This window comes from Oreochromis aureus, linkage group 1 (assembly GCF_013358895.1).
Source record: "Oreochromis aureus strain Israel breed Guangdong linkage group 1, ZZ_aureus, whole genome shotgun sequence".
NCBI classification, from domain to species: domain Eukaryota; kingdom Metazoa; phylum Chordata; class Actinopteri; order Cichliformes; family Cichlidae; genus Oreochromis; species Oreochromis aureus.
In genome coordinates this window covers 31908912-31918954 of record NC_052942.1, presented here as the reverse complement: position 1 = coordinate 31918954, position 10043 = coordinate 31908912, and positions in this window count along the sequence as shown.

The window sequence follows — 10043 nt, the reverse complement described above, 5'->3', positions numbered from 1 at the left end:
TCTTGGCTGATCTAAGAAGTCTTAAGAGAAACACTAGCATAGCATAAGGAGAGAGAGAGATGAGTTTAAAATGGGAAACTGACAATTATTTTCTGTAGAAAATATCGACTCAATGAGAGCCAGATATCCATGGATAATGGTGATAATAATACTAATAATAATACTAATAATAAAGACCTTAAAATCATCTTCATTTTTAAAATTCCAGTTATGTTATCAGAAAAGTATCTACACTAAAACACACTGAAAAGCAAACAGAGCAAAGGAGAATCATCTGTGTATTTCTTAGAAACAAGTGTAAAAAAAAATAAGAGGAGTGATGTGAGCGAATGTCATTGTCTGTCTCTCTGTGTTGGCCCAGTAATGGGCTATCTAGTTATGTAAGGGGTTAAATAAATGGAGTGGTTATTTTGTTATTCATTTATGAATATCCAACATCAGCTCTGATTTGACAGGAATGCTATACAGTTATTTCATAACATTATATGTGACTGAAGCAGACAAAATGAATAAAAATACGTTTTTTTAAAGAATGTATGCAGTGTCCCAAGAGGCGGTAATCTACAGTCTGACCTAGTCTCGAGGTGCAAGGTTCACATATTGCAGCAAAGCTAAAAGTAACTGCAGTTCATTACATAAAGAAACTACTACTGACATGTGCAAGTCCAATCACAAAGAACAAACAAATGATTGCAAATTTTACAAACACAAAACTTGTTACAAACTATTAACAACGCTGATAAGTGAACGCAGAACAAATAGAAACAGTGCTAAGTGTGTTAAGTTGAATATATGACAAAATAACCACCCCGGATAGTTCTTAGCTGTGTAGCTGTGTTTATAGCAGGTACAGTGATGCCATCTGGATTAGATTTTCTCTGTTTTCTTTGTATTGTTGTAAGGTCTTTACCTTACAATATAAATTGCCTTGAAGCAACTGTTGCTGTGATTTGGCACTATATAAATAAAACTGAACTGAATTGAATTTAAGTTGCCACTGTTCCAACTAGTCACGGAGGCAGGTGGCAGGAATGAGAATGCAGCAACAGAGGTGCAAATGTAGGTACCGTCCTAAATAGTGCATTTTGAATAAAAGCAAAGAAACCAAAACCTTCAAAGGGCAATTTATGATCCCAAATCAATATCCATTACATAATATCCATGGTGAGTTTTTGTTTGTTTGTTTGTTTGTTTATATTTTTTGGTTTGATTTGTGTGGTACCAAGAGAAAAGATGATACTAACCTCACTCTCCATTTTGAAGTGACTGTTCATCAAACAGTGATTCATCTTTTCACTAGCTTGAATATATTGCTCTTCAGGAGATCACCAGCTGCATGCAGATGACACACGCAGATTTTAAAAGGCTTAGCTTCATTGTGTAAATGAGTTGAGTAAAAAGTGCTCATAGAAAAGTTCTAGTAGAATGCAGATTTTTAAAATAAAAATTGGAAAGTTTTTTTTTCTTTAAGTGTTATGTTAAACAAGTGACACAGCACTGTGCGTAAGCTAGAACTCAGGCCCGTTAACATCAGGCTGAAAAGCAGTCTTTCACTGATCTCTCTGGCTAAGAACTGCAAGAGTCTGTTTTACCTTACATTAGCATGAAGTCTGAATGCAACCCATCTGTTGTCTGCACAGCATACCGACATGCCCTGGGATACATTTCTATATTTCCATAACCAGACGAGACATTAAACATCTAGAATAAAAAGATTAAAGGAACATCAAAAGGTTAAAATGGAGTTGCAAAATATTTTGTTTCATTTAAAGGATCTTTAAAGTCAAAATGCTTTTCTTTGACATGCTGTCTGATTATATTTAATAAAGGCCTTTTCAGTAACAAAACTATGCAAAAGCTGCTTTGTTTTCCTATTATCATTTCAATGATATAAAAAAAACTGGAAAAGAATTTTTAATAGATTAATGAATTAGGGGTTGTAGTAAAAAACAACAACACCCCCCACCCCCCCAACAACAACAACAACAACAACAACAACAAAACAAAAGGCTTTTGCAGTATACTTAGGCTAACAGTGATAATTCAATAGCATAAACAGTATGGCAATGTTTATGTTAACAAAAATTACTTCACAAACACATTTAGAAGGTTAAGTATTACGTAGCCCTAAATGATCATGCATATGTTTTGCTTTTGATAAGATTAAATAAATAGATAAGGATTGTTGCTTTCTTTGAGCAGTCCAGCAGTAAATAAATTTAAACTGTAAAATGCACAGTATTTCTCAAGGATTTGTTTGACTGTAGTGATTAATGGAAAACATACTTGCAAAATGGAAATTACTAAATTTCTCTGACTAAGAAAATACTGTTTTCTGCTTCAGAACCACATAATTTAATGATTAACATTTTATAGTTGATCATTTTTTGATGATGGGCTTAAATAGTTTTAGTTCTACTTTAATGCAGCAAAAAGGTCAAAACCACAAACTTTCATCAAATTTGTTAAGCTAATAGAAGTCAGGCCAGACCAACATAGACTGCTTCTTAATTGTCAGCTGTGTACAGCACTAATAGGATTTGAGCAAAGGAGGGTCATTTTTTAATCCAGCTCTTTAAACAGAGGACTTGTTCTATGTTCACAATCCAATTGTCTTGAAATAATCCATATGACTGAGCAGTAAAATCCTTTTTTGGTTGGAGGGAAAGTGTTCTGTTTCCTGGAGACAGCTCAAAAGGGAGACACAAGTAGAGCATTGACTGTGCTGCTACAAAAACACTATAAGATCATTGGTTCAGATGATAAAACCTTTGTTTTCTACAGCTAAGAAGTGTGCTTCTCTGCTAATATTAAATTAATAATAATACAGAAACAGTAATATGTCAGATTTCAGATAGTGTTAATAATGTCAACTCTTTTTTGTTTCGCATTAGCTTGGCAATCATGCACAAACTTATTTAAAGTTAAGAGTTCTTCTTTGTTCACACATGTTTGGTGCATACAGTTTGAAGAAAACCTCATTTGTGTTGATGGATAAAGTCTTAGGTTAACAGTTACTGTGGACGTTGAAGGTTAAACAGAATGCCAGACATCAGTTCCTCTCCTTAGTGCAGCAAAAATGCCTTGTTTTTCTTGGAAATATAAAGGAAACTCACCGAGCAATGAACTTTTCCATCATGACCTCCAACTGTGAGAAAAATAATCTTTTACTGTTTGAGCTTTAACAACATTTCCCAGTTCTTTAGCATGTGACATTTTTTTTTTATTTTGTTTTGTTTCTTTTTTTTAATGAAAAGAATGCCCCATTAGGTATTTTCCATTACTGGGTGCCAAGTTTGATTATTACATTAATTGTTTTTTTAGTTCTGTCCAACACTTGTAATATTGTGTGTGTAACAAAAAAAGACAGACAATAATAGTCACTTAAGTGGTTGGAAGTCTTTAACCACACAGCTGACTTGGAGATTCAGAAATCACAGAGCAACCATGGGCATAGCACAATGGACAGCATACCTCAGGAAACTCCTCTCCTCCCAAGGCACACTTCTCTGGGTGATGTATTTCCTGTTTATTTCTTGGGCCCCCCCCCCATCAGCTTTGTACCAAAAAAACAAAAAAACAAAAAACCTGGACTATATCCAAATTGCTTTCCAAAGAATGAGATAACTCTAAAATTTATGTGACCCTCTCCTCCACTTTTGTAGTTTAAGTCCATCCATCTTTATTATTCTTAGAAGCAAAAATTTCCATTAAAATGAGTAGTGCCTGTTTCCTGTCTTCCAAGAAAAAGGAGACATAAATCTAATAAACATCAAAATCTGATTCCCACTTAAGATATGGTTACATATAGTTACTTTTCAAAACTCCTGGTACAGTAAGCATTTCTGATAGTCCAGATTTAAAACCAACAAAAGAGTACATGTTCAATAGAATATATATTCTGTCTAATAGAATGTTAATTCATAACCGATCTGTGGCCTTCATAAACAAGTTATCAAATAGAAGACAAATAGCTTTCAGCTTAAAATTGGATTTTTGGGTGGTTTGCCTTGGGTTAAGTAGCTCTTAAAGTCATCCATACTTTCTGTATACCTTGAGAACAACAAATTAATTTTCTTCCAAGTATATGCATTGTTTTAATTAAAAAAAATCTCAATAGCAAAGAAACATACACCTACTGTACACAAGCAGACAAGCATGTGCACATACTTCCAGACATCCAGACCATAAAAAATCTGATATAAATCCTTCTGGGAGTTCATGTTTAAAAATAGGCACAGTGTTGGTCTACACATGAAGTAACTTTTGAACATAAGCTGGAAAATCACTTAAACTGAGGTACACTGGTCTGCACCTATGGGACAGGAAACAGTTCTTTCCATTCGGTATATTTCTTTGTCTGTATTTTAAGACATTTACATGCAATTTAAGCATTATTTGTTCTTTGTTTGTTCTTGAATTTTCACTAAAGGTATGTGCATTCCTATTACTATTCCTAAATTGACGTTAATGTTATAGACATACAGACAACATATGATCACTTAAAAATGACAGTTTCAGCAAGTTTATTTTACATGAGATCTTTTCAGACCTGCAAAGTGAGGTTGAAGTCTGGGCTCAGTAATACTGAGCTCAAATTTCAGTTTATATTCATACTACATTCACACTGATGCTATGAGTATTCCACAAAATATCTGCATTCGCTTTACAAAGAAATGTAAGTGAATCAAACCAGGAACAAAAGACCAGAGAGAAGGCGTTTTACAAAACTGATGAAGTAACTCAAAATTTATTAATGATCCAAACAGCAAAGATTAGGTCAAGGCATTTCCTGCAACCATGTGGTGGTCTTAAGGCCTGGACCTTATTTGACATCTGGCACATCTATTTGGCACAAACAAGTTACATCACCTCCTGTGTCCTGATATGTGGAATGTGGTTACAAAAAAGTCATATTTCAGCTACACTGAATTCAGTGATTTGGAAGCACGACTTGATGTAAATTCATGATTTTCACAAAAAAGCAGCATTAAAATCGATTAAGACTGTCCTTAACAAATTTTAGATGGCTATGGTCAATCAGCCAGAAAAAGTAATCTAGGAATAAAAAAACATGCTCATCAGGTAATAATATTGGGATTGAGATGTGTTCAGATATGAACGTATATCAAAATATTCAAGCCCAAAATATCATGGCTAAATAAAGAAAACATGGAAACATGGAAAACCTAAGCTTTGCAATTTAACATCAACAAGATCTTTGGCAAAGACTCCTCACATATGACATTGATTTAAATCCAAAACTGAACCAAATGATGTCTCAAGATGAAATTCTTCGACTTAGGTTGCACTGGGTTTAGGACATGGCTTCAAGAGGCTCTTTTGTCTTGTCTTGAAATTTAATTGGGCGTATCTAATTTCACATATGAGCCAGAAACATAGAAGTGGGGCAAGACCCATAAAATATTTCTCCCACTTGAGTTTTTCATGATTTTGCCTTTGAAAAGATTAACTGGTGTAAATAATAATAACAAGAGTGATTGCGATATACCCTTTGCATGTGACTTAACATAATATAGTATGAGGTTCTCCTCAAGGGGCAACAGTGCAGCTCTGTTTGTTTGTGTGCATATTTACGTTGGATGTAAATGTGGCAGGAGTGTACACAAATGGATTCATTCAGGCATGTGAGTGTGTAAGTATGTTTGTACAATATAGTTTACATTTGCTACGGACTTTTGCACCAGTGACTGGCATTTTATGCCAATCTAAACTCAACTAGCCCCAGATGTTTTTTTTTTTAAAGGAATCAAATTAACACTGAAAGCAAGTGATAAACTTAGACAAACACATTTCGGGTAAAGTTACACTTACTTATCTTTGCAACATTATGTATGTTACTATAGTAACTGCATGTGAATTGGTATATGACCAGTACACTGAAAACTTAACGTTTTCAGCAAATTTCAGCAATACTTAATATTTCAGCACCTTAGTAAATCCACAAAACACTCCATAAGATAGAGATAGAAAGTACTTAAGAAAGTATTTAAGTAACTTAAGTAATACTTAAGTAACTGATGGACTGGTGTACTTTGTAACACATGAGTGCCATGATGCTCTTCTGTATCTTAGTTAACCAGCTAACATCCTTCCAGGATTCCCTGATTTTGTTGTTTAGGCTTCTTCTCTGTGGTGGCCTTCTTCTGCATGCATCCTTGAAATTATACCCAAGTGATTCTAGTATTACTGTGGTAGTGTTGTATATGCACTCACTGGATTCAGTGATACGGGTTGTGGGGATTGTGCACAGAGCAGTGTTCACATTTGCAAGCATCTTCGCTGATGGGACTTTGTCAGTGAGCTGAGGGAGTTTGGCTAGAATCTCCATCATCAGCTCAGTAGATGCATCTGTGATTGGAGGTGGCTGAGCATCATCTAGTTCAGTTACATTGCTCTTTTCTACCAGTGTTGGGTCATTATGTCCATACTTTTCAGTATTGTTCCCACAATGCTGTAGCCTCTGGATCTCCAGCTTCGATAGTAACTGTCTTCTATTAAAGTTATTGTAATAAGCTACCAGGTGCTTCTTGGTCAGGGTAGATGTTGGCTTTCTGCTAGTTCATAATTCCCACATGTGTTCCATAATTCTGTCCTTGGGTTGGGTTGGTCAGCACAGTACTATTCCATCAATTGTTAGTCCTTGTCTATGTATAGCTTGTTCCATTAGATCATTTCTCATTAGTATATCCTGGTCCCCTAACACTTGACATGGACCTTGTTAAGCCAGCTGGTGTAGATTTGGTTATCCGAAAGTCTTACTGTACTTAAGTAGTCAAAAATAGCTCAGTTGCTATCAAAAAGCTGATATCTGGCTTAATACTTACTGGAAAATTAAATGTTGCAAAGACAGGGTAAGTTACCTAGGGAAGGCTGCATCTAATGGAGTGGTAAATTGTTATGTAATTTGCCAAGAGTTAAACTCTTCGAAGCAGAACAAAGTGTAACAGTGTGTATTCGTGGAAAGGAATGCTGTGTAAATAGATGGAAGGGTAATTTGGTAAAAATAAGTGCATGAAAAGAGAAGAAGAAGAAGGAGAAGAATTCCAAACCTAGAAGCAGCTTGAGAAGCTCTGGCAGCCTTTGCTGGCCAATGTTCTTTACCATTACACAGTGTTTAGCAGTTCAGAAACTGAATGACGTGCAAAGGATGTGTACAATGACAAAGCAGAAAAGAAGAGGAAAAACAAAAACGTCCTGTCGTGATTGAGACCAGAATGTTTGTTTTCACCTAACCCAGGCTTAATGTCTCTATCACTCCAGATCTCCAGTCCATGGCTCTTTTTCGGTTTTCTTCCTCTCTCTTCTACATTCTGTTTTCTGCTTCTTTATGTTCTCCATTTTATCTCTCCCCCTCACTGTGTCTCCTTTATTCTCTCATTTGAAATCCTGTTTGAGTTGATTCCTAGTCTGCAATCTGTCAAAGAAGGAATATGGTCCTCATGTTATCATACCCATCAGCAATACATTTCCTGGGAGGATGGTGTGTGTTATGGTGTATGTGTGTGTGTGTGTGTGTGTATCTGTCCTGGACAAAAATTTAATCGTTAAGCCCCAATCTTTCGTAAGATACATAAACTATAAAAACTAAACAGAATTATCATGTAAACACCTTGCAATGTATGCTAAACAAAAATAATAAGCTATTAAAATACCCCGTTTGTATAGCTACAACTGTTAACTTTTTTAAAAGGTGAAAAGTACATTTATTTCTACTTATATGACGCTTTTGCAGTAACTTTTATCTGACACTAAAATATCCTTTACAAATTTGATTGGGCACTGTCTATAATATATAGGTGTGTGGTGTCCTGCTTTGCCACCCTTTCCTTGCGATAAGACTAAGCATGTGCATTAGGTGTACGTGAGGTGAGACATTAGGCTCAATTATCTGAGATGTTTTCTCGTCAGACACATTTATAGTCTCATCCAGGGCATCTGGAAGATGCAATCCACAGAAGTTACAAAGAAACAAGGTGGCACATAAAGGGAAATACAAATATCCTGGAACATATAAATGTGTATATGACTCAGGGGAAGGGAACACTGGTTCTTTCCCCTATTTGTTTTGTGTCCTCTGACCTCTTCATCACTCTATCAGGAATGTGGCTGGAGTAGATAGTCAGGTGTGAGAAAAACATTTTCCAACTCTATACATAAAAAAACAAAAACATATACATCTCTACCTCAGATTGTCTCCTTTTGCTCTTTTCCAGGTACTCCAGCTGTCTTGAAACCAATATTCAGATAGAACTAGTGTCTTGTCATTGAGACACAGTTTTTCTAATTTTGTGTCATATCACCCCAGTGAAATTTAAATGAAACAATAAGATGTGACTGAAGTGTAGACTTTACTTCAAGTGGTATAAAAAAGCATTGCAATAACTGTTCTGGAATGAAAGACATTTATATATATACTGCCTCATTTCAGAGGCTCAAACGGTACAAACGAATATAAATTTAAATAAACGGATTATAATATTTGAAACTCCATTTGAAAATTATTTTCAGTTATTGATTGCCATGCTTGTTTGAGGGTTTTTCTGCAAGCTGTTTTGCATTTAACGACTGAAAGCATGTTTTGTTGTGTTGAGATCAGGTGAAAATGAAGAACGTTCAGTTTCTTTGTCTTGAGAAACTCCTGGTTTGCTTTTGCAATATGCTTTGAATCATTATACACCGGCACTGGGGAGCACTGCCAGATCAGTTTTGTAACCAGTGGTTTGCACCTTGTTATATAATCTGTGTATTTACATTTATACGGGTGCCTCCAGATTGTAGATGTTAACAATGCCATGCTTACCTGATTGAGAGTGTTCCTGAAGTGCATAGCTGTTTTTTTGTTTGTGTTTTTCCTCAACACTTAACACTTTACATGATCATTCACCAACAGGCCTGAAAGTGATGTTTCAGGGATTCTTTGCTCCCCTTATTGAGAGCACCAATGAAGAGCTTCCATATGTTATTTTAATGCTCAAAATCAACTAAGAGATTTTCTGCTCGCCTTGTCATTAGACAGGCCATGAAACTGCTGATCAATTGTCCAGTTATGTTTGAGTTTGAACACAGAGGGTGTTTAAAAATGGCTGTAATTTCTAAACATTTAATACAACACTTTCATTTAATGCCATATTATCTGTTAAGGTAGTAACATTATATGGTAGTTCTGCGCTGTGTCTCCTAATAAAAATTTGAATTGTTTAATATGAACATTTAATTCCTACATAATTTACCAGAAACTATATATGATAACTGAACCAGACAAAGAAGTGTCAGTTTCATACTAATGGAAATGAGTGCTTGATGCCGGGAGGCAGAGCGGGTTGTCTACCAAGGTTTGGGAATCAGACCCCTGCTCCTCCACTCTGTATGTCAAAGTGTCATTAAGCAAAATGCTGAACTTGTGATAGCTGGAAAACAGAATAAAAGTGCTGTACAGATATATATATGTATGAATGTGGCTGTAGCCAAAACAACAAAAATAGTTGATCATTTTTTATATGTTTGTTTTTGTAACAGACAAACTTGCTCTTTTAGTAATAATCCTCCAGAATTGTGCTGTTGGGAATTTTTCAGTTCACTGAACAGACAAAAAAGCAACAACAACTACTCATACAGTAGTAACCAACCAAAAGCAGTCACACTGTAAAACATACTAATTGTTATGCTCGTTTTGACTCCAAATGGCCCCGTCATTCATAAAAAATAGAATGTTGTATTAAACAAGAATGAATATGGACAATTTAAAAGAATAATACATGTTGCAAGTCTAATATGACAATTACAATGACAATTTTTTTTTTACATATTTCATTACATAAAAACTCAATGTGCTTAATACAAAACATAAAAATATAACAACACATGTTTGTACAAAATGCCTTAAGGCAATGGCAATGTAATCAATTATAATATTAAAGTAATGGCATCATATTATATCAAAATATTACAAAACAACAAAATAAAACTATAAAAAACATAACACCTAGAGTAGGCTTGAGTACAAAAGGCTTTGAGTCTAT